The sequence below is a fragment of the Callorhinus ursinus genome, unplaced genomic scaffold (genome assembly GCF_003265705.2).
Source record: "Callorhinus ursinus isolate GAN/ISIS: 27379988/994484 unplaced genomic scaffold, GSC_fseal_2.0 scaffold8, whole genome shotgun sequence".
Lineage (NCBI taxonomy): Eukaryota > Metazoa > Chordata > Mammalia > Carnivora > Otariidae > Callorhinus > Callorhinus ursinus.
In genome coordinates this window covers 3,177,125-3,203,958 of record NW_027397070.1, presented here as the reverse complement: position 1 = coordinate 3,203,958, position 26,834 = coordinate 3,177,125, and the positions used below count along the sequence as shown (strand labels likewise).

At 38.5% G+C, this 26,834-nt stretch overlaps 1 long non-coding RNA gene across 1 annotated transcript in view; it reads right to left on the bottom strand.

Moving 5' to 3' along the window:
- The window catches only part of LOC141373152 (uncharacterized), a 100,608-nt gene that overhangs the window by 69,813 nt on the left and 3,961 nt on the right, over positions 1-26,834 (bottom strand). The window contains exon 2 of the long non-coding RNA XR_012378852.1: positions 17,176-17,263. This is a non-coding gene — a long non-coding RNA (uncharacterized lncRNA). The remainder of the gene's footprint in view (positions 1-17,175; positions 17,264-26,834) is intronic.

The following is a 26,834-nucleotide window of genomic DNA, read 5'->3' as shown; positions in this document are numbered from 1 at the left end:
ATATTATGCAGCCATCAAAAGGAATGAGATCTTGCCATTTGCAACGACGTGGATGGAACTGGAGGGTGTTATGCTGAGTGAAATAAGTCAATCAGAGAAAGACATGTATCATATGACCTCGCTGATAAGAGGAATTTTTAACCTCAGGAAACAAACTGAGGGTTGCTGGAGTGGTGGGGGTTGGGAGGGATGGGGTGGCTGGGTGATAGACTTTGGGGAGGGTATGTGCTATGGTTTGCGCTGTGAATTGTGCAAGACTGTTGAATCACCGATCTGTACTTCTGAAACAAATAATGCAATATATGTTAAGAAAAAAAAAAAGAAGAAGAAGATAGCAGCAGGGGAAGACTGAAGGGGAATAAGTCGGAGGGGGAGACAAACCATGAGAGACGATGGACTCTGAAAAACAAACTGAGGGTTCTAGAAGGGAGGGTGGTGGGGGGATGGGTTAGCCTGGTGATGGGTATTAAAGAGGGCACGTTCTGCCTGGAGCACTGGGTGTTATGCACAAACAATGAATCATGGAACACTACATCAGAAACTAATGATGTAATGTATGGTGATTAACATAACAATAAAAAATTAAAAAGACTATTTACCGTAGTTTGTGATAACTATAAGAACAGAACTAAAGAGGTAGGCTTAGCTTAAAATTCCATGACATTGCCGGTTTAAGATTATTAAGATTATTAAGATTATTTCCATATATGAATATGGAAATGACTTCTTGATTCGCACTCTGTAATTCATTTCATCCCAGCAGAGATAGGTAGTTTAGTTTGGAAGCTAGCAGATTCAAAGCATGTGTCAGAGATACTGAGATAGGGATTTGCCACATTAACCATGTCTCTAAAGGTATATGGCTGGTGGACTAAGAAGCGCACCAAGCAGCGTCTCTCCGGTAACTGTTCTGTTCAAGCAAAAGGAGCTTATACCAGGCTCTGTTGTGAGAGTATCTGCATACAACAGGCTGCACTTGCATGAGACAATTCTGACATGTTCTCTTCAACCATGTGTTCATGAAGCCTACCTCTTCCATGTCCCCTCCATCAACCATAGACTCCATGGAATGGGAGCTTGTATCTCACCATCTTAACTTCAAGCTACACTTAACCACAATGCCATGCACATAGTAGTAGCTCAATAATCATTTCTTGTTTGATGGATGCAGCCCAAAATAACAAGTACAAATTAAAAAAAAATTGAATAAACACTGCCTGGCAACACGGTCTGCTCCCATGTTACAATACATATTCAGAGGTCTTCAGCAGTTGTTGACCCAAGAAACTTCCTTCAGGTTTTGTTGGCTCCTTCCTTTTTATTCATCTCCTGAAAGTTTCCACTTGAAATTTGAAAAATAACCTGCATAATCAATTTGGTGTATCTTAACCTCTAATACTACATTTAAATTTACTGAACAAAATCATCTCTGTCCTGAGGCTTCTATTTTGAGTTCTCTTGGCACCATTATAGCAAGTACTTAAAACTGGGATTTTTTTTGAGCTTGGATGAGATGCAGAATAATTTTCTGTTATGCATGACTGAGAGGCAAGAAAAATATTTCAGAGAAAGAAAAGTATCTCTTAGGGGTTATAAGAATAATCTGGGATAGGACTGATAGAGAATTTAATTTTATCAGCATTAATATATGAAACAAAATACTAAAATCTCACTTTCATACTTTATGGTGTATTGCTAATCACCCATAACTGTTCTGATTAATACGTATTTTGGTTGAATCTAAAGAATTCTCGTCCATGTACCTGCATTATTCTTTAAATATAAATTGAATGAGAGTATTTCAGTGTGCTGTTTTTCATCATCTATCCTTCAGTCATAGACAGAGCCCAGGGGAAGAGTCCTTTGTAAATATACTCTGATAATGACCACAGAACATTTAATTTACGCAAAAAGTTGCTATAAATCTTTCTGTTGGTGGTTTGTTTCACACACTGATGGCAAGAAAATTAAGGGCCTCCCTTAAAAATATAGTGCTTCAAAATAAAAAACCAAGACTTAGATACAACCCATTCAAGGATATTGTTCTCTTGGGCTATCATTGGTCAGCCTCTCTCCAGTTTAATCTGTCTCTCAGCAAAAATGCCAAGACAGTTTCAGAGAATATTACACTCAGAAATACTGCTTCTATATATGTTGGCAGGAAGCACTGTCTGGGAAGGAAAATCATCTTGTCCCAGAAGCTTGCAGAAATCGGTGAAAAATAATGAAGTAAATCCAATGTGGCAAACCAAAACAATGAAAGTAAAGACACATTTTTACAAAGGCTTTAGAAATAAACTTGAAGTTTTCTTTTGAAAAATTTTGAGTCCTGCACAGACCCTACTCATCAAAGCTGGGGGAGGGGAGGCAGGACTGTTTCTCTCTCAGCAATGAACCCTTCTATGCAAGATCTGAGCAATAATTTGTGGTAGTGTAGGATAATCCATCTGAAAGCTAATTGTGAAAGCAAGACCGTAATTTAAAGAAAATCAATGGAGAGTTTCCCAACTAGCTAATCATGGAGTTGATGTATGCCTTGTTCTTTGTACCACTAAATACAGTTGAAAATCTTTGCCCCCTTAGCCTCTGGTCACTGCATGTGCCTTGTTCTTTTCCTTCCTTTCCAATCATATTCCAGTTCCCTCATCTCTATGTTACCTACTCTCCTCCTTTGATCATTAATTCACATCAAGGCCTCTGCCTTCTTCTGATCATTAATTCACATCTATGGCCTCTTCCCATATAGTTATGTGAATCCTTCTCTTTAATTTTATAATTTTCCACATCAAATCTAATGCCTAAAATCATACACATCATCTTATTTTCCTGGAGTCCTCCTGACCGTTGTAGTTTTGTCAAAGGCACACGTACCCTTCCAATCACTCAGACTCCCAACCCCAGGCAAATGATTATCTCACGCTTATGCCACGTATCCAGTTAGATGCCCACCCCCCGCAAGATTCTCTTACTGTAATATCACCTAACAATGTTTATCTCTGGGAGATGGGATTTTATGATCAATACATATATATATGAATCATTTAAACACACACATACTGCATCTCTAACACACATGTAGACAATACATTTGCCTGTATCTCTGTGTCTTGTACCTGCCTCTTTCTTATCTTGATGCTAAGCTCTGTATTCATCTTTACATCATTCCTCAGCTCATCTCACTTGTCCTTAACCTCCCACTTCTCTCTTGCCCACCTGAAGCAGAGAACATCAATTCCCACTTGACTAAGAAGATCAAAGCCTTCCAGTGTGTACTCTCCCCACTTTCATTCTCAAAACCCTCAAAATTCCCCAGAGTCCACAAATATTCCTCCTTCATGTTCTCCCATTGGCCTTGATTCTTTGCCTTTATGCCTGTCCTTGGATCTTGGCCCATCAATTGATTATTTCCTATTGCTTTCTGGCATCCTCTACCTCTTTCTGGAAGAAAAAAAAGAAAAAATCTTCCCTTCTACCTACGCCATTTTCAAGTACTTCATCGGAGAAAACAAACAAAAAGCCTTCATTAGCTCTGCTAATCTCGCAAACTCCCAGACCAATCTCCCCTGCCCTCACACCAGCCTTCCCCTCCTGCCTTCCCCCTGATTCCTCAGCCCACTGTACTAATTTCAGTCTTCAGCATACGAGTGAAGTTGCTATCTTGAAGATAATCATTTAACTCCTAAAAACAAAACCCAATAGCCTTATTGTGGTTCTTAGTCTTCTTGGCTTCTTGGATATTTTTGCCATTGCCCAAAACCCCAATTCTCAAAATTTTCTCTTCCCCTGATCCTGTCACTCTTCAATCTTCTGAGTTTCTTCCTATTTTCTTGACATCTATCAGGTTTCCCTTTTTGGCATGTCTTCCTCTTTCTGTCCCTTAAATATAGCTTTTCCCCCAAGGTTTCATTATTAATCCCTTCCCTTCTCTCTCCCTATCCTTTTTCAGGTCATTTCATTGACTCACAAGGACTGGCTAGCAAACTTGTATATCTTCGCTCTTGAAACACAAGCTAGATTTCTGTCCACTTCCCAGACAGCTCTACTTGGTCTTTTGCAGGCATCTCAAACTCAACACGGCCAAAATGTAGAATACCATCTTCCCTACAAACTTCCTTTCTTTGCCTGAATTTCCTGTCTTATCAGTTTTCTTCCATATTAAAAAAAATAGTGAGATTGTTTCTATTTACTCAACCCTTTCTTTCTTGATATTTTAAGTGATCCTCTTTATGGAACTATCTTTTCTTCTTTCTTTCCAGCCATCCAAATGCTATACAACTTCTCAGATCTAGGTGTCAAGTCTCTACTGCATCACAGCCTGACCACCGCCCTCCTTTGAGTCCTGCATCACTTTGATTGAACATCTAACAAATTATTATTTGCGACTCATTTTTGCATATTTTCATTTAACTTTTTATGCATCTCTATTTCATTTACTCAATTATATTGTAATTTATTTCAAAAGCATGGCTCATTTATTACATTTCCTCAGTCTGTCTCCCTCATTCATGTATTCAAAACATGTTCATGGAGTATGTACTATACACAAAATACAATTAGATACTGGGAAAAGATAAATATGATGTGTTCCCAGCCATTGAGGTATTTGCCATCTAATGGGAGAGTCAGAAATAAAAATAAATAAGTACAGCAATGTGATGAGTGTTGTGTTAGATGTGTGTGCAGTATACTTTGGGCACCCAAGGAAGAAATGCCTTATAGGATTAAAAACTGTCCCAGAAAATGCCACCCAGGTTTATTCTTTTTTTCTTTAATGTTATGTTAATCACCGTACATTACATCATTAGTTTTTGAGGTAGTGTTCCATGATTCATTTTTTGCGTGTAACACCCAGTGCTCCATTCAGTACGTGCCCTCTTTAATACCCATCACCAGGCTAACCCATCTCCCCACCCCCTCCCCTCTAGAACCCTCAGTTTGTTTCTCAGAGTTCCTAGTCTCTCATGGTTCATCTCCCCCTCTGATTCCCCCCCTTCGTTTTTCCCTTCCTACTATTTTCTTTTTTTTTTAATATATAATGTATTATTTGTTTCAGAGGTACAGGTCTGTGATTCAACAGTCTTACAAAATTCATAGCACATACCCTCCCCAATGTCTATCACCCAGCCACCCCATCCCTTCCACCCCCTACCACTCCAGCAACCCTCAGTTTGTTTCCTGAGATTAAGAATTCCCCGTGTCAGTGAGATCATATGATACATGTCTTTCTCTGATTGACTTATTTCGCTCAGCATAACACCCTCCAGTTCCATCCACGTCGTTGCAAATGGCAAGATCTCATTCCTTTTGATGGCTGCATAATATTCCATTGTGTATATGTACCACATCTTCTTTATCCATTCATCTGTTGATGGACATCTTGGCTCTTTCCACAGTTTGGCTATTGTGACTGGTGTGAGGTGGTATCTCATTGAGGTTTTGACTTGGATTTCCCTGATGCCGAGTGATGTTGAGCACTTTTTCATGTGTCTGTTGGCCGTTTGGATGTCTTCTTTGGAAAAATGTCTGTTCATGTCTTCTGCCCATTTCTTGATTGGATCATTTGTTCTTTGGGTATTGAGTTTGATAAGTTCCTTATAGATTTTGGGTACTAGCCCTTTATCTGATATGTCTTTCTCATTCTAGGTGTTGGCTACGCAGGTCTGTTTGCTTTGTGAAAATTCGTTAACTGTAAATATACGAGTTGTGCACCTTTCTGTATGTATGACTTAATTAAAAGGTTATACTTAAAAATCTCCCCATCACTTCCCATTGTCCCCAGGATTGAGTCAAAATCCTTAGCTTGATATTTGCAACCTTTTGTGATTCCTGTCTTTACAAATTTCTGTCACTACCCCAGTCTACCCATACCTAATTGCTTGTGACCTACAAACCTGGTGTTGCACCCAGGTTTATTCTTAAAGGAAGACTAATAGTTAAGAAGGTGGACAATGATGAAAGGGCACTCCAGGCAGAGCAAAGGTAAATAGTTAAGAAAACATATAATTTATTTGTAGGTCATAAGCAATTAGGTATGGGTAGACTGGGGTAGTGACAGAAATTTATAAAGACAGGAATCACAAAAGGTTGCAAATATCAAGCTAAGGATTTTGACTCAATCCTGGGGACAATAGGAAGCGATGGGAAGATTTTTAAGTATAACCTTCTAATTAAGTCATACATACAGAAAGATGCACAACTTATATGTTTACAGTTCAACGAATTTTCACAAAGCAAACACATCTGCATAGCCAACACCTAGAATGAGAAAGAAAACACTCCCAGAACCCATGCAAAGATTTTAAGCAGTGGAAATATATTATCAGACTTGCATTTTGAAAGATCTTTCTGATGCATTGGAGGAAGAAACTGGCAGAGAGATCATTTAAATGGTAAAGGCAAAAAATCATGGGCTTTAAAGTAATGACATTGTAGATGGGGAGGAAGGAACATGCTTAGGGATATTTGAGAGGCACAATCAGTAAGATAAGAGGCAGTCTTTTATTTATTTATTTATTTATTTTTAAAGAAGAGGCAGTCTTTTAATAGGCCATTATGTCCATAGGGTGCTTAATCTCTGTTCTTTGGTAAAGACCTTATTTAATCCAAAAAGACAGAACTGATAGGATGTGTGCCTTGTATGTGTAGAAGATATGCATATATAAGATATAGAGAGAGAGAGAGAAAGAGAGATTTATTATAGGGAATTGGCTCATACAGTCATGTGATTACAGAGTCTGAAAAGTCCCAAGATCTGTAATCAGCAAGCTGGAGACCCAGAGAACCAATGGTATAAGTTCTAGTCCAAGTCCAAAGGCCTGAGAAATGGAGAACCAGATGGTATAAGTTCCAGTCTCAAGGCAGGCAGGCTGAAGACCCAGAAGAGCTGATGTTTCAGTTTGAGTACAAAGGGAGGAAAATACTGATGCCCAGCTCAAGAAGCTTTACCCTGTCCCAATTTAAGTGTTAATCTCATCCAGAAACACCCTCCCAGACACACCTAGAATAACGTTAGACCAACTATCTGACACCCCAGGGCCCTTGCAAGGTCCACATAAAATTCACCATCCCAAACCCCTCTCTGCTGGTTGTTCCTTGAATGAGCACTAGAAGAATTGGACTCTGTGACTTTGTTCTTACACTCTCTCTGTTCTGACTTCATTTCTGTTTGACATACTCTTTTCTTAGATGGTCTAGCAGCCCTTTTCTCTCTTTAAAGTAACTTTCAATAACTCTTCTCTTGTCCATGTTGCACAGATTTTTTTAAGCTTATTTCTACATCAGTTCCCATGATTAGAGAAAGCATATTAACCATCCACACTCCCAAACTACTTCTATCTGCTATATTTGCCAAATGTATAATATAAATATTTATATTTATATTATATAATAAGGGACAGGCTAGAGAGAAAATGGAGTAATACAAGGATGAAAACAGAAGTGGCTTTCCTTGGCTATAAATCAGTTTTTAACAACGTTTTTTTTCTATGAATCTGAACAGGTAAAAATAGATGTATTCTATTCCTTCTATTTTATTTTATTATTTTCTTAATCATTTAAAGCAAATGTATTGTGTTGTACATATAGTTCTCTTTTACCTAAACATTTTTCCCTCCAGCTTTATTGAAATATAATTGATACATAGCATTGTCTAAGTTTAAGGTGTACAATGTAATGATTTGATATATGTACCTAATGTGATAGTATTTCTATTTTAATTGTCTGTTTATCTTTAAATAATGAATTTTTTTAAGCCAAATAAACAGTATGTGACCTCAGCTGCTCTCTTTTTATTCGTCTAGTTTCAGAAGACTTCTTATTTCTTCCTGGTAAATTTTTAACTTTTATGGTGCCTAGAAAAAGTCCTGGAATGAAACATTCAGTGATGGCCTGTTTGGAACACCACTCTCCTTGGTGGAGAGTGTCTGGCTGCTTATCTGATCACTCTTTTTTAGCTTTCTACCCACCCCCTTCCTACTCCCTAAATATTCATGCCCTGTAGGCATCTCTCTTTGGCATTACTTGTTCTCATTCTAGGGCTCTCCTCAAATAACTAATCTACTCCCATGGCTTTAACCATGTGTTAGTGTGAGAAGCAGAAGCCAAGACTGGAGACAAAGAAAGGAGTTGGTAGCAGCTGGGAGAGCCACAAGCCTACCATGACGTTCTGACCCTAAGTGGGAGACCAAAGGAGAGTAAGTCCTAGGCTGCTGTGTAATTCTGAAGAGTATTTGTGGAGGTCACTAGAGTCCTCAAACCAAAATCTCTTATCAGAGGAGACCCTATCTCCCTCTGCACAGTGGCATGATCTGGGAGTGGCCCATGGGAAGGCTGGCTTCCTGAGAATACAGGAAGGATTTCACGTGTGGCACCTGGATCCATCGGTCAATTATGCTGCCTACAATGTCTTTCCTCCACCACCTCCCAATTCCCAAACCCTAATAGCCAGCCCTAGCTTCTATTCTAAGCATTAGAATAATTTTGATTGCTGCCAATTACCTTCAGCTGAGCCCCCATACGAACCTCATTTATGTGTACCACAAATTATTACTGAGTTCCTATTATACACCAGACTCTGTTTCGTCTGAAGAAACTCGTAGACTAGACAGGGAGATAAGCATATAATAAATAATAAATAATAAATACAAGTCATTTGTTCTTTCAACAGCATTGATGGTGTACCTATTGTATTCCAAGCACTGGGACAATGGCTGGAGATACATAACAGTCAATAAAACATGGTATGTGCCCTAAGGAGCTCACAGTCCAGTTGGATAAGTCAACCAAATAACCACATAATTACCATACGGTATAGTAGGAAATGGGAAAGGTAAAAATCTACATCTTGAAGTATAAATAAGAGGTATCCAATCCACATGAATAAGGGGAAGGTAAGGGTTTTCTAGGTTCTCAGAACAGCATAAGCAAAGACACATTAACAAATAACAACATGAACTACGCGGTCTTATTGTTGTAATTGGCTATTTCAATAATTTAAGTGAGAAATAATAAATACCTGAGCCGAATGTTTGTCAAATGAATGAAGGGCTATGAAGTGAAGAAAGGGGGTATGGGGAAGATATTTAAGAGACACAGCTGGGGGATTTGGCAACAGACCGGATATCTGAGGGAAGAAAGGAATGTTCTCGATCTCAACATGTCCAACACCTGTCTTACTTCCAGGACTTCACCTCTCCCTGATACCACCGTTCACAAAGGTGCTCTAGCTGGAAAGCTCAGTCAGATCCTCATGCAGAGCCAGCTAAGCATACAATAAATGCATACTGAGTAAACTAATTAATATCTATAAGTCCAGAACATGACCTGGCATCATTGCCTGTCTTATCAGCATTCTTAGCTACAACCACAAAATCCATTCTGGCTAATTTAAGCAGAAAAAGCATTTATTAAACAGTATCATGTAGCTCACAGATTAAAAATGGGAGAGCTGGAGAAAGACTGGGGGCCAAATTTCTGGGAAGAATGTTCAAGACCAAGACACAGAACTAGTCTGAAGAGCACGTGGCAGCCGCCACCTCCAGTGCTAAGTGTTAAGTCACTGATCTCGACCTGAACGGCTCTTGCAGCCAGCACCAGGGCCGTGTGTCAGGCGGATGGCCATGCCAACACTGCTGCTGTTGCCACCGGGAAAACTGAGCATCACCCACGTGGAACCTGTTTCCCTCGGCTGCTCACTGATGAAGTCTCGGGCAGGTGGAGCCCACTGGTGGAGCCTGGGTCACTCACCCGAGTTGCTGCTGCAAGAGAGACTGTGGAGTGTGGGTTTTACCTTCAAAGTCAGAATTTCTATGCTAGAAAAATGGGGCTCTTAACGTGGAAAATTCTTCAAACATACAAAGTATTCAAGCTATAATGGGCAACCATACACATGATGTGCATAGTTTCACTTACCTTGTGATTTTACTTAAGAATCAATTTAGGGGCGCTTGGTTGGTTAAGCATCTGCCTTCGGCTCGGGTCATGACTTTAGGGTCTGGGGATCAAGCCCCACTTTGTCAGTCGGGCTCCCCACTCAGTGGGAAGTCTGCTTGTCCCTCTGCCCCTCCCCGTCCTCCTGCTCGCTCTCTTTCTCTCTCATAAATAAATAAATAAAAAGAATTAATTCAGATCTCTATTAAGGAAAGGCACCAAGCAGACTGTCCAAAGTGAAAAAGCAATAGCCCCTGTCTTGAGGCACATATTTCAGAAGCTGAGACCCCCTTAAAGAGGGTGGGACTCTTTTCTGCTGCAAATAAAGGCAGTCTCAGAAGTGCTGGCTGCAAGTGCTACATGATATTGCTTTAAATAAGGCGAGCCAGGCCATTCCGCAAAAACATTCTCCTTTTCCAGGCTTACCAAGCTGGCTGACAATTGCCTCCATTTAGTGGATTCCACTTTTATCTTGGATTGGATAATCGTTTGTTTTCTTCTGCCTTCTTCAAATTGAACCATTTGGGAGTGCTGTGTATCATTCTGTCAGCTACCGCTGCTAGTTTTAGAATAAAATTTGCTCAGATGTTTTATACTATAAACCAGTGCTTCCAGTAGAGCACTCTGTGATGATCGAAATGGTCTATATCGGTGTTTGATCAGAAGCCACTAACCACAGGAGACTCTTGAAATGGGGCTAGTGCCACAGTCGGCCCAGATTTCTCATTTTATTTCATTTTAATTCCTCTAAATTGAAATTTGAATAGCCACATATGACTAGTAGCTAGCAAATTGGACAGCATAGGTATAAATCTTAAAGGTTCAAAAATTGACTTTAAATATTCAAAAAATTATCCTAGGCTCTTCAATCCCCAACATTCTTTCCTTTACTTTTCTTTGTGCAAAATACTGCTATCCCTCCTATCTAGGATTGGGTCATTTTCCTTTTTTAAAAATGTCATTGACAGGTCTTGACACAGACTTACATAACTGTCTTCTTTATTGGAATCTGTCAGAACTGGACACAGTCCAAGTATATAAAATCAGGATGATCTAGACAACTGGGTAAAGACCTCCCTGATCCATCCCAGTCTCCGCCAGAATAAGAATTTAATGATTAACAGTGAGGTGTGAATAAACAAGCAAATTTTAGGAAAGGAGATATATATATATATATATATAATATGTTTTAACAATAAAGGCAGATAATGCATATCAATTACATATGTGTCTTTAAAGTCTAGTTGCAGGCAAAATGGACACAATACCATTACTGCAAATATGAGTCACTACAATTGTAGGATTAGCCAAGTGATCTTAATGAAAATAAATGGATAATGATGAAACCAAACTAATTATAATTTATGTTTAAAAAAAAGATTGGAAACCACACCAGTGCAAATCAACACTTCATCGGTATTGAAGCAACCATCCTACGAAGTAACTGTCACTCACACACATGCTCAGCAGGAACCTGCTACATTGCCAAACAATGCATAACAACCTGACTTCTTAACAGAACACAGATATTTTATTTCGTTTAAAATGACAAAATTTGGGGCACCTGGGGAGCCCAGTTGGTCGAGCATCCAACTCTTGGTTTTGGCTCAGGTCATGACCTCATAGAGATCACACCAGATCAAGCCCTGTGTCAGGCTTTGCACTCAGTGGGGAGTCTGCTTGAAGATTCTCTCCCTCTGTCCCTCCCCTCACTCCTGCATGCACTCTCTCACTCAAATAAATAAATAAATCTTTAAAAATATTAAAAAATAAAATTACAAAATGTTAGAACTCATTTGAGAGGACAGTTAAATTGAATACAAATATACCATCTGCATAAATTGTGCATCATTCACCTAGAAAAACTGAAAGAAGGGCATGCTTTGCTTTAGATTGGTTCACAGCCCAAAGGACTTTCACACTTTGAGGATCCCTGCTCTAAAGAGGAATACCATTGAATTTACAGTCTTTGTTCTCTGACACTATGTTCCCCCATTTGGGTCATGGTCTCCAGAATTTAAATGGATAAACAAGGAGATGAGATATGTAAGTGAAAGATTTGTTTGACCCTCCAAAATCTAACTTCTTCTAGTCAACAATATGGACTACTTGTAGGCATTTACCCAGCAAGTCCTTCCAATGCTTGGAAATAGAGAAGAGTAAACCAATAAATTAATTTTAATGTGTCACATTATCTTTGTGAAAATCCTCAGAAAATTTTTGGTGACACATTCCTGATAGATTCCAAGATAAACTGTTCATATAGTACAAATACATTTATACAAATAGATTGTAACCTAACAGAATGTCTATATATAAAAATATGGATAGCCACATGTCAAGAGGGACCACTCCTTATACATTCACATGTAACATAACTTCCAGCTTTGGAAGTAAACACAAGCAAATCTTTTGTTCCTCTTCCATCTATGTTCAGATTCTACAGCAGTAATCTCCCAACAGAGGTGCACATACCTCTGGAGACTGCAGTAATTCAATGGAATTTGGGAACAAGATATTAGAACACATGCTTATATGTATATGAAAAATAAGAAATAGATTAAGGTTACTAATATCATCCACACTAGAGCCCTCACTTGGCCTGCACGTTAGGTGGTCACATGGGTGCACATTGCAAGATGTCTCTAGAAGGAAGTGGGGAGCTCCTGATACTGAAGAATTGGTTATTGGCAACCTAGCCCAATCTGTGCTTCTAAAATCCTCCAATCAATTGTAATTTACATGTTTTAAGTGGAATTAAAAGTTATTTTATCTCCATTAGTAGAATCTTAAGCATCAGAATCTACTTGTTAAAAGCAGCCTCTAAAGCCAAAATGACTAGTTTCAAATCCTGCCTGACTTTAAACATTTTTTCAACTTGTTTCGGTCATAGTTATCTCATCTATAAAATGGGAATGAAACCTAACTCAGAATGTCATTATGAGATGAACTGAGGTAATATTTGCAAAGGGCTTAAAACAGTTCCTGTAAATGGTAAGCACCAAATGAATCTTTGGTAGATAAATATGTACTCAGGAGATGAGGAGTGTCCATGAAAATATTCTGTACTGCAGAATTCATTGCAGGTTCACTGGTTATCGTATGGCAAAACATTTCAAGCTCTTGTCAAACTTAAAGATGAATTATATAGTTTTCTTTTACAGAAAATATATGATCCAAATTTTCTGATCTTTTCTGTGATGTCAAGTGCCCATCAATAGTAAACCTCACACAGATATTAAAAGAAAACAGGGCGCCTGGGTGGCTCAGTTGGTTAAGCGACCGCCTTTGGCTCAGGTCATGGTCCTGGAGTCCCAGGATGGAGTCCCGCATCAGTCTCCCTTGCTCAGCAGGGAGTCTGCTTCTCCCTCTGACCCTCCCCCCTCTCATGTGCTCGCTCTCTCTCTCACATTCTCTCTCTCAAATGAATAAATAAAACCTTAAAAAAAAAAGAAAACAAACCACCCAAAAACTGATATGCCCCATCAAGATAAAGGTGCTCCTTTATCATTGAGTAAGAAAGCAACTGTTTCTTTTTTAGTGCTATAGAAACACTTCTGAAAATGGGTGTTTAGAGATGTTTGTATCATTGTGTGACTGTGCAAAAATGATATGTCATCCGTTAACATCTTTATTTCTTCACACACACAAAAAAAAAAACCTTAGAAACAGAATTTTCTAACCCTTTTAAAAAAATCTGGAGTTGCACTGAAGTTTGGAATTGTTTCAAAAATTATAAATGCAACGAATCCCATTTGTACCTTATATTTTTATTTATTTTTAAGTTGTATTTATTTCATCTTTGTCAAATTCTTTTCAAATTTTACTTTTATGCTCATTTTATGCTGTTATATTAGTTAGGAAGAACATGTGTACAATTTATAAATAAAGGCTATGGGATAAAAATATTTCTACTGATATGGGTGCATGATAAAGAAAAAAGACTACCATTTCATTCTCTAGAAATGGTTATTGCAACAGAAATTTGTGTATGATTGATCTTAATTCTCACAATAGCTCTAAGAGATAGGTACTTACATTATTCCTATTCTACAGTATAGGAACCTAAAATTAAACATTAAATAATTTCCTGAGAGCCATAGAGCATGCAAGTGATTGAATCAGGATTGGAAGGCACTTTGATCTGGCTCCAAGGGTATAATAATGACCATGCTGCATTGTCACTTTCCTAAATACAGAGCAGAGGGATTATGGTGATATTTTGCACAGCAAATAACTTGAAAAGAATAATAGCAGAAAATTCAGATTGGTTAACTTAAAGAAAATATATTTAACCATATTTTGGTTACACATGCATAAGCAGTCTTCAAATTTCAAAATGGCTTTCACTCTAAAGTTGGAAATATAGACTTTCTGGGAATGTAGAATGCATTTTCATCTAGAAACAGGATTCAAGATAGTGGCTGAATTTCTGGACTAGACGGAATCCTATTTTCTCATAATATGTCTGAATTATTAGACACTAGCAATGAAAAATAGAAGAAAATCAAACTTCTGCAATGCCAGCAATTAGACACACATACACACAGAATATTGCCACTTAAAAAAAAATATGTTCTAAAGGGCTGTCATAATGCATAAAGAAATTTTGTGCATGTTTTCAAAGGAACAGTTCCTCATTTTCATAGACTTCAGAAATTAATGTCAATTCTTCACATCACTTAATTTAACTTCAAAGTATATAAATTTAATTTTCTTGATAGAGGTGAATAATTAGTGTTTTCATTTTTTTTTTTTTTTAAGAATCTGTTTGTTTATTTGAGAGCATGAGAGAGCACAAGCAGGGGGAGGGGCAGAAGGAAAGACAAGCAGACTTCCTGCTGAGCAGGGAGCCTGAGATGGGGCTCGATCCCAGGACCCCAGGATCATGAGAGGAACCCAAGACAGACGCTTAACTGACTGAGCCACCCAGGTGCCCCATTGTGTTCTCTTATTTTTATCAGAATTGATGATGAGCTTAGCAATGACATCTGTATACCCATGAAAAAGCATTGTCTTCAGTAAAATTGGCTGCAGCATGCGAAGGAGAAAAGATAGGAGTACGGCAAGTGCTTATTCAAACCTAGTCCCTGTGGTTCTGCTAGATGCGCATTGCGTCTCTATAACATTGTTTAATGTTTTTGATGACATAGGCCCTCCTTCCCTCAAAGTTGCCAGAAGCTCAAGTTGGCCCAGGGCAGTTTGGTTAATGGGTGGTAATGAGTGGGATGGACAGACATTAGGTGTCATGATGGATGGATGTCATGTGTCATGATGGATGGATGTCAGGTATCTACTGCAAGAACAGCCTCAAGGTGGCTTTGAGAGCAGTGAAGGACCAATGCCCAAATTATGAGTCTAGAGTTTTTAATTCAGGAAGCACTTAAGATGCCCCTTTGTTCTTTTTTGGCAATGAGTTAAATGAGTAACCTCCACTGAGAGAAGTATTTAATCATTCCTTGAAATCTTACAGGATTCTCTAGCTCCAAGAGGAAGAACATTAGAATTGGGATAGTTTTTCAGAGACCAGGTCACTCTCCTCATCTTTAAGAGAAACATATTTATTTTCTGTCAGCTTCCCTAGATTGCTACACTTAGAAAGGCACTGGCAATGTCCTCTTCTTTCTTACAATACACTTTTAAATTCATTGTCATTTAACTTCTTGGTCTTCATCCTCTCTAACCCTAAGAAAGGGCATTCATTGATATTACTTACCTCCTTGCCTCTTGAAATTCTCATCTTCCACTTAACACTTCTCACTCTCCTCCTACCTTTTAAAGTGTTCCATTTCTGTCTCTCTCTCTACTTGCCACACTTCTAAATTTAAGTATCCCTTAACATTCTTCTTTCAGCTCTATTTTTTTACACCCTCCCACAGCATGTCACCCACCCACAACTTGAACAATTACCACCATTGAATAACTCCCCAATGTATATTTCTTCATTCCCACATTTATATGTCTTGACCGCTAAAGTCCCAGGACTCCATCAAAGCCAGATAGTAATTCAACTTGCCAAATCCAGTAGATTCTAGTTCCTCAATGATTTTCCCTTCCAATCTCTCTGTCCAGTCCCATTGTCACCTCAGCAATTTGGAAGCAAACGTTATTTCTATCCTGAGCTGTTGGATAGCAACCCAAAACTCTCCCTACTTCCAGTTTTCCTCTATGAATTCCTTTTGTTTGTGTTCTTTGCCTTCTGCAAGCATATTCTGATACATAATGTCCTTGTTCAAATAGACGTCATAGCTCTGAGAAGGACCTAGCCATGATGTGTTGAAAACCCGAGTTAATAAATGTGTGCTGTTTTAAGTTGCTATATTTGAGGTGGCTTGTTACACAGAAGTAGAAAACCAACATCGTAGCTTATGTCCCCCAGAGTGAGCAAACCAAGAAATGAGGTAGCCATTGTGCTTTTTTGTTGAAAAATTATGCAGTCTATTTGTGAGAAGTCACTAAATCCTCCCACACAAGAAAAAAGAAATTAGGCTCCACCCCCCCTTGAAGGGAGGAATATCAAAGAATTTGTGGATATATTTTAAAAACACTGTAACGATTGTAATAATTTTTCTTATTTTTACTATTGCTAGATAATAACTTATTTAATAAAAAAGCAGGCAGTATTTTTACACACATTTTATAGATGAGGAAACTGAAGCACAGAGAAATTAAATAATTTGCCCAAGGTCACAGCTAGTAGTTGGTTGTGCTGGAGACCAGTCGCAAAATCTTAACTCCAGGGCCTGAGTTCCTAGACACTATGTTAATTTTAGCAATGCAGTTAAAAATATGCCTCATAATGAAATCCACGAACAAAATAATAAAATACTGGTCAATGAAAATAAAAATAAAATTTACTGAATTCATAATTATTTCAATGACCATTTCTAGAGATAAACAATCAATGACTAATTCAAAGTCTACCTGAAAGGGAAATTATAGCAGCTTGTTTAAAATTATACCATCTACAGTTTCCTTTAAAACATTTAGCCTTGAATATCAACATCAAAGACATGCTTACCAAATTAATGAATGGCAAGAATTGTAGAGTCTTAAAAAGTACATCATAAGAGAAACAATTGAACAATTAAAGGGCCCAGGAATATCTAATTTAGAAAGAAGAGAAAAGGAGAACATATATCCTGACTTGAATACTGAAGAGCTGATATGAAAAAAAAATTTTTTTTATTTAGTGTTGTTTCAAAGGCAGAACTAAAATAAATAGATAGAAATTGTGGGCAGGGGTACCTGGGTGGCTCAGTCGATTAAGCCTCTGACTCTTGATCTCAGCTCAGGTCTTGATCTAGGGTCGTGAGTTGAAGGCTGGGCATGGAGCCTACTTAAAAAAAAAAAAAAAAAAAAGGTGTCCGCCAACTTCCAATCAATACAAGAACTCTGACCATTTTAGTCACCTCACAGCAGTCCAGAGCTGTTGTAGGTGACTTCTGAGTCACCAGAGGAATTCCAAAAGTAGCTGAATGGCCACTCGTCAGATGCCATAGTTAAGATCCACTTAGTAGGGGCACCTGGATGGCAGACCGGTTAAGTGTCTGCTTTCGGCTCAGGTCATGATCCCGGTGTCCTGGGATCAAGGCCCCTGAAGGACTCCTTGCTTGGCGGGGAGTCTGCTTCTCCCTCTGCCCCTCACCCTGTTAGTACTCTCTCTCTCAAATAAATAAATGAAATCTTCAAACAAACAAAAAAGATCCATTTAGCAGGTGAGAAGTTGGAAAAAAAAAACTATTTCTGAATCATCTCCAAACTCATTCCTCTCCTATGCATCCTTGACTCTTCCTTAAACTTCACCACCCTTGTTTGGCCCTATTAAACTATGCCCTCCAGCCAAGCCAGCTACTGGCATTTCCCAGAACTATCTTGCATTTCTTGGCTCCCTACTTTTCCCCATCTTCTTCCTTTCACCTAGGCCAAATGTTAGCATCTTTCTGTGATTGGCAAAATCAGACCCATCCTTGAAGACCAAGTAAAAAGCTATCACATCCCTGATGCTGTCCCCAAGAATTAATCTAATTATCCTCTTCACTTCCTTAGCATTATGTTCAGGTCTCTTGTATGGCTTAACATTCTGTCTTGCATGAGACATTTTTTATAGCTATCTTAATTCCCTATAAAATCGAAAGCTACTTGAAGGCAAGGACCATCTACTACTCATTCTCCACTCCTATTCAGTTTTAAGTATGACTGCCTATCACTGCCCTGGTAATGCGTGCTTATTAAATCGGACTGACACAGTTACTGCATGAAATCAATAGTGATATTGGGAGGATAATTTAAACACATTTTCTGATTAAATGTTACTTCTATAGTGGAGTGTTTGTGCCTCTCCTTCACTGACCCCACTAATTCTTTTTTTTTTCTGCCTGATTTTTTTATTTATTTTTTTAAAGATTTTATTTATTTGAGAGAGAGAGAATGAGAGATAGAGCGCATGAGAGGGAAGAGGGTCAGAGGGAGAAGCAGACTCCCCACTGAGCAGGGAGCCCGATGTGGGACTCGATCCCGGGACCCCAGGATCATGACCTGAGCTGAAGGCAGTCGCTTAACCAACTGAGCCACCCAGGTGCCCCTGCCTGATTTTTTTAAATTGTGGTAAAATACATGGCATTTACCACTGTAACCATTTAAAAGTGTAGTACCATTTAGTACATTCACAGTATTATACAACCATCACCTCTAGGTAGTTCCAGAACTTTTTCATCATCCAAAAAGGAAACCCCATACCCATTTAACAGTCACTCCTCCTCCTCCCCTCCCCCCAGCCCCTGGCATCCACTAATCTGCTGTCTCTATCCTTAGTTCTTCAAAGCTCTGACACAAAGTCTTGTACTAAGTGGTTATTCAGTAAATATTTGTTGAACTTAATTTGAATAAAAAGGCACATCCAGAAAATATATATGCTACCAGAGAAATAAACAGCAGGAGAGATCTATTTTTGAAAGTATAAATTATTTTTATAGGATGCTGTCTCTGAATATAGCATTCTATAGAATGTTAATGATTTTGTCAAACAAGCAATTTGAAATATAATGTTCTATGTTAATGTTAAAACAAAACAAAACAATTAATGTGCTAGAAAAACATACCAGAAATTAGTTGTATGAAAGTATTTTGGAAGAAGGTCTTTCAAAGTCTGATTTTGCGATGAGAACTTCCTAACTCCCTCCAAAATACATAGGAATGATTAAGATGACAAAAAGACATCTTTGGTCTTTTTTCATTTTTAAGATTTTTATTTATTTATTTGAGAGGGAGAGCAGGAGGGGGGGCAGAGGGAGAGGGAGAAGCAGACTCCCCACTGAGCAGGGAGCTGGACATGGGGCTTAATCTCAGCCCCCTGAGATCATGACCTGAGCCAAAGGCAGACACTTAACCGACTGAGCTACCCAGGCGCCCTTAGGAGTTCGTCTTTAAGAGATACTAGGTTTTCGATATATTCTTCACTGCAATAGCTTTTTTATAATATTCAAAATACTATCATTTTTTATTTCACCTTCTTAAACCATTTTAAAGGATTTCTTTTTGATGTGTTTGTGTGATTTCTGGGAGTTGGAGGATGCACAGGTGAGGTCCCATGCCAGTTGTCACTTCCAAACAACAATCCCACTGAAAATTCTGGCATTAGTTTGTAATCTCATCTATTAGTGGTTACAATAGACTGAGTTTGGCCCATGAAAATGTTCCTTTATCTCAATTTTTCTCCTCTTCCATGGTAGCAGGCTTACCTTTATAATTTTATGATATTTTTGTACTCCTGCTGCTGGAGAATCCACTGCTTTATGCCTTAGTTTCTTCACCTAATAAATTAGTCACATAGATCTTATAACTTCTGAGAGGAACTGTGCATTTTTTTAGCTCTTAGCAGTGCTAAGAGCTCACTGACTGAGGAGGGTTTTCCACAGCATAATGATGTGCAAATGACAATTTAAGTTAATTAAATTCAGTGACATTAAACTCACCATAAAACACCCAATGTGTACAAAATGACTCACTTCCAACAAGCCCTATTTAATATCATGAAATTGTAAAGGTTATGATTTAGTTAGCTATTATTCCAAAGAATCTTGAAGCCATAATTAGAGTATTTTCTTTTCTGTAAAAGAAGACTACTTTGCTGTCATGATTATTTTTACTTATGCATTCAGGACATTTCTTAAGTCATGTTTTATTTCTTTACATGTCACAGGGAAAAAAATGGAAAGAAGGACTTTCTCAAATTACCTGAAGTAGAAATAAATAGTAGACACATAAAAGAAAACAGATGAGGGAGGAACATCTTTCAAAAAGCAGCACTGAGTGTTGATTGGAAGATGTAGCAAAAGTCTTTTAGCTAGAGGGAATGTAAGTGGGTACTGCCTTTCTGGGATTTACGTCGACAAGGTCTTAAACATGCACATGTCCTTTGTGTTAGCAATATCCCTTCTTGGAATTGATCCTTGGGAAATGATTTGAAAAGTGAGAAAAATATATGAACAAGAATGTTCAGGCAAGTGTTATTTATAATGGATATTTTAAAAGAAAACTACCCTGCAAACAAAATAAACATCCAAAGATAGGGGACTAGTTAACAAGTTATAAAGCATGTATTTTATTAAATACCAGCCAGTCATTACAAATGATTATGTAGCTCTATATTATCTTCATGGAGAGAAGTTACAACATTATAGTGATAAAAGTAGTTTACAGAACAGTATGCACAGTATGAATCCATTGTAATTAAATATATATAAAAATACACACAGGCACACATAGGAAAGAAGTTTTGTAAAAATAAACAATGCAATTTTAACAAAGCTTATCTCTAGGTGGTGCATTTATGTAGGATTTTTTTTATCCTGTTTGTTTATATGAACTTTTGAATTTTGCTACAATGATCATGGATTTCTTACATAATTTGAATGCTGAAAATATAAGCAATTTTTCTGATTATAAATTCTAATATGAATTACCTAAAACCACTGCAGTGTTCCTAAATGACTATATAAACTGCAAAAAATAATGAAGGTGGATAGGTGGATAGGTGGGTGGATGGATGGATGGATGGAAAATTGATCGCAAATAATAGCATTATTGCAGCTCTGCTATTATTCACACAAAACCACCTTATTTAAGAATGTTTGTACTGGAAAGTTCTCCTGCTAAAAATATTTGAAAATAAAATGGCTTTTTAATTTTGAATGACTTTATTTTCAAATTCAATGTATTTTTATATAAGTTCTATTTTATAAAGATATGTACAGTGAGCCCAATTTATTTCAAACTAAATAACATGGCTAAGTGATTTTGAAGCTGTCCCTTTCAAGGCTTAGACTGGAAGATGATTAAGCTGGATAAGTAGCTTTTCTTGCTTATGTTTATGCCATAATGCCTCTAAGTATATGTATTAGTCAGATATTGCCACAATACTGCTGCATAACAAACTAGCCTAAAACTTGATTGCTACAAGAACTACATTAAATGCTCATGGATCTGCAAGTGACTATGGCTCAGCAGATCAAGGCTAATTTGGCTGGGAGTTATGTCTCAGAAAGCAAGATGGCTGGACTTGGCTCTAGGCTTTGGATTGGGTTCAGGTCTTGTCCATTGGTGCTTGTTTTGGGATTCGGGATAAAGTAGAAGCAGCTACCTGGGGCAGGCTCTTCTCATGGCAGATCACTGGAGCATGAAAATCAAGCAAAATTACAATATAGTATTCTATAGGATGAAAAATATCTGTTCACTTAATTGGACAACTTTAGAGCAAGTCTATCTCCAACAACAACCAAAATCAGTTGAAACATTCTCCAAAAAGAGAAGCTGGTTTACGACAAAAGAGAAGCAAATCACAGAAAGGTATGCCTTTCCTCTTTGATCTGGGAGGGTTCCTCTAGTAGATAAAAGGAGAAATGCAAGTTACACATGCTGTATTTAAGTCTCTTTGGGCAAAAATTAAGAGTCAAGGACATCACTAGAAAAATGCAATCATCCTTCCCTAAGAGCTCTCATCTCGGGCACCATGGTGCCTGCCATTATAAAACCCTTAAACACACCCTCACTTACTCTCTCCCATCTAGCCACCAGAGTTCTCCAACAGTCCCATATGCCCCTTTAATCCCCAGTGCTGCGTAGGTTATGTCGTGTCATCCATAACACAAATAGAAAGGATGACATATTTGCTTGAGACCTATCTGAATATGCCTGATGATACAGATAAGAGGAGGCAGAAAAGTCAGAATACAAGTGAGTAACATAGAGACCTATCCTGTCTCATGAGACATGCAGCACAGAAGAGACCTTGGATTAGTTCTGGTAAGCATAACAGAGTTGTAGAGGGTTATGGAAGGCAATCTGCATGAATGTGAATTCTTGCCAAGGAGAATTTGTGCTTGAGGTGAGACTACTATCTAACAGTGTAATTAAAGCCTTGAGGTGGAAAGCTGGGGGAAGTGAATGGAGTCCTGCCAATTTTGCTGAGACCAGTCCTTTTGGAGGCTCCTTCCTCTTTCTGTTTTCCTATGCATGAGCACCACAGGGTGATGATGCTCTGAGTCACTGTGAAGAAAATGAATTGTCAAGGTATTTAAGCGGAGGGTGGCGGTTTGTCCCCATCCTACTCCTCTGGGCCCCAAACTGGAAAGATATTAGTTCCTGTCCAAACCATCTCACTTCCTTTCTTTAGTTCCTGAATATAAAAGAAAAAAAGGCAAAAAAAAAAAAAAAAAAAAAAACAGGACTCTCTTGTTCAGATACTTTCTGTCATCTTCGCCTCAGTGTATATCTGCCAAATTAAGACCAGATTTTACCTGAGTAAGGTAGTTTGGGGTTTTTTTATTTTTTAGGAAAGGGACACTGTGGGCAAAATTCTATAAATAAACTTAAGGGAAGAAATAGATAATTTGTTATATAAGTCATGCAAAAACTCATATGAAGAAAACCATACATTCAATGTGGTGTTTATAAGGCAGGGACTTTGTGCATTTAGCAGCTGTGCTGTTAGTGGGGAGGGCTAGCCAGGTTTTAAAACTCTTGAAGGTTTAATCCTAGCCTGGAGATAAGAAAGTTATCTGGTTAATATTTAAGGTGACAATAAAGAGATGCAAAAAAAAAAAAAATTAACAAAGAGTATGGGAATCAAGATGGGGTAAATACATATGTACTATCCGGCTGTAATTAAGTCAACAAAAATGATGCAATGTTAACTAGGTTTTCATTATTAAATAAAGCTTAAACATTATAAAAAGTGATATACTTCTAAAACTGCCACCTGAATAAGACAACTATTTCTTATCCATTGGAGCACACCATCTTGCCTGACCTCTCAGCAGTATTCAACACAGTTGATCACACCTTCCTTCTTAAAATACTATTTTCTTTGTTCCAGAATTACCCAACAAATCTCCAGCCTGGAAGTCACCTGTGATAGCTCTTCCTCCTCAACAAGACCTCTTAATGCTGTAGCTCCTTGGGAGTGAAAATGGGCTTTTCCCCCCTAGACATTCTACGCTCCTTCTATACACCAGCATCCAATACCATCTGACCACCAATGGCTCCCAAATATCTAATTTCCAACCAGATCTATTTTCTGATCTATTTTTCCAAACCTGTACACTATCTATTTGATTATTCCACTTGGCTCTCTGACAAGATCTCAATCTCATGTCCAAAATGGATTTGTTAGTTTTCTTTCCTAAATTTCCAACTATATGAAATATGCGAGTGACATTGCCATTTACCCAGCAGTTTAAGGAAGCAAGTAAGGACTGTAGTTAGTTTCCATCCTTACTCCCCATCCGTTAGTAAACTTCATTTTTCTCACCTCCAGCACATAGTTTAATCTGTCACCTTTTCCTCATCTTCCCAGTTGTAAATCTTATCTAAGCCACTTTCATCTCTCTCACCCAGACTGCTACAGTAGTCTCCAAAGTGCTTTCCTTTCCTCTACTCTTAACTTATTTCCACCCATTCCCCACATAATGCAAAGTGATCTTAAAATATAAGCATGTCCCTGACACCCCTCCACAATGGGATTAATAAGACAAATCCTGAAGGCATCACATGAACCTATTCCTCAGGGCACACCATTCACCTCTCACGAATTATGCTCCAATCACTCTGGTCCTTCTTCCACTTCGGTAGCGGCATCAAACTCTCTTCCCACATCTTGGATTTCTGCTCCTCTGTTCCTGCTGTTTCCACCTAGAACACTCTCCACCAGTCTTCCCTCACTAACTCTGGTTCGTCCTTTACTTCCCCAGAGTTTCCTTGACAAATACCCTTTTCCCCAAACCAGCTTAGGTTCCCGTATTATATACTAACCTCTTACTTCATGGTATGAATCACAGTTTCTAACTATATATCAACTTGTTTAATATCTTTTTCCTGCATCAGACTCTGAGGTCACTATGTCAGGAATCATATTTGTCATTTTAAAACTTCTGCATCCCCAGTGTCTAGAATAGTGCTGGGCATATGATTAGTTTCAATAAAACTTATACAATTCCATGGATTAAATTTTTTAAAAATTAAGCTGGTTTCATAAACAGTCTCCAGGTAGTTATCCCATTTATTGTTTATAAAAGGTACACAATATTTCATCAGATATGACTAAATTATTATTAAACATGACCAGATTAATGTGATTAATTAAATGGGACCAAATAAATTATTAAATTATGACCAAATTATTATTAAATATGACCATATTAATAAGTATGACCAAACCATTTCCTGTTTCCTGAGAAATATTACCCATTTTTCTATTACAATTAATACTGCTATGATAGAGCTGTTTCCTTAAAAGAAATTCACAGAGTTGGAAACCACAGGGCTATAGTTTCTGAATATTCACCCCCACAGGATCATCAGTCTTTCTTGGAAAACATTATAACACATAACAGTACCCCCAAAATGACTGATCTTGAATAATGTAGTCATACTTTTTAATGCTTATCAAAGAAAACATACCTACTCTATGTGAACTCCAGTCCTACAACAAAGTCTTCCCATGCGGGTCATATACTCATTTTATGAGTCACAACAGTATTGACACTAGTAAAGTCTAATTTCTTATAAGTCCTAGGAACATTTCCCATTATATTTTATGTGTGGTAAAATTATAATGACACCAGGATGTCTCTCAGGAAGACATATTTATTCTGAATATGACATCATAAATCTCATCTAGAGTCAAGGCTTTTAATTGACTCAGCTATCAATTAAGTAATAAAATGACTTGTTCTTTGAACTTGTAACTTGCAACCAGAAACTCGTTGCTTTTATTCAAGGATGCATTATGAAAACTTGAATTAGAAACATGAAATATTTTTCAGTAAGATTTCTAAAAAAAAAATGGATCTGAAAAAAGATTTTCAAAAATACCTTTTTTCTTTAGAAAAAAATGAATATATTAACTATCAAGCGAGAATAGGCATAGGACAGAAAGTAGGCAAATAGGTAGTCCGTTCAGAGCCCACAGCATGCTTAAAGCCAGGGATCAAGGCTCTAGCAAACAGAATTGTGATTTTCTTCTAGAAAGAGGTCTGTTTTGGACCAGGTCTAAATGAGGAGTGCTGTGATGGGGTGGGTCTGAATCTGATCTGGTCCAGTTAGCTTCTGGACAACTGGGACATTTCTGTGTCCGGTGTATTGGGGCTCTTCAAAGATGCACGTAACATGGTTACCAGGTTCCTGTTTCAAACAGGCTCAAGCCCATCCCTGGGGCTGCACTCAATTTTTCCGAGACAATTACTTCATGAATGTAGCTGTTTCTTTCTTCTCTCCCTTCCCTTGTTTCAATAAATTTTTCCCCCCAGGGCCCACCATACTACACTCTAGAGGATATAAAGAAGATTCGGGCAAGTCTCAAGCCTCGAACAGGATGGATTAGACCTGTGCAAAGATACTTGCACAGTGTAAACAGACTGCAGTAAGATACAGGTTAGCGAGTTCAAAGACGCCTCTGGCAGTTGATGAAGATTTCCAGAAGAGGCATTGCAGACAGCTCAACAAAGAAAGACAGGGTAGGATTTAGGTACACAGAGATGAGGCCTGGCGATTGGAGGAAGAAAGGGCATCTGGGCCAAAGGAAATGCATTTCATCTTTATTTAAAGTGCTTTTTGTTTTTTCCCCCTTTCTTGGCTGGGTGGCCCTGGACCACGCTTCTGAAACTTTAATGTACGAATGAATTACCTGGCAGTCTTGTTAAAAGGCAGATTCTGATTCGCCAGGTCTGGGGTGAGCAGGAATCTGCATTTCTTGTAAGCTCCCAAGTAATGCTGAAGCTGCTGGTCTGAGAAGGGCAGTCGTGCTTGTTTGTTTAAGATATATTTATTTATTTTAGATAGAGAGCGAGTGAGAGCAGGAGGGGCAGAGGGAGAGGGAGAGAGAATCTCACGCAGACCCCACACTGAGCGCAGAGCCCCACATGGGACTCGATCTCATGACCCTGAGATCAGGGCCCGTGCAGAAACTAAGAGTCTGACGCCCAACGGACTGCGCCACGGAGGCGCCCTGGGAAGTGCTGCTTAAGTCATAAAGTTCTGGGCCCATGTTCCTACAATGAGGCAGCAGCAGCAGACGTCATAGGGCCGCCTGGGGCTGGGCAGGTCCTTTGGACCTAAAGAGCTTCTGGGGACAGAGTAGCAGGAGCTTCTTTCCCTGTGGCTGTCTTGGGAGGGCGACGGGACCAGAACATACAGAAGAGAAGGAGCTGCTGTGTGTCACAGAGAAGCCCCCTCCATCTCAGATATGAATGGATTGCATCATTCTCTCCTCTAAACTAGCAGCACAGAAGCTGGGGGAGAGAGAGCAGCTCTGTGTGGTCACTGACTTGCTTGTGTTCTGGCAGAATAAAGGACTCTCTGTCAGCTCAACGCCTAGCCGCTTTCCTGGATCTTGGTGGAGACAGTCACTT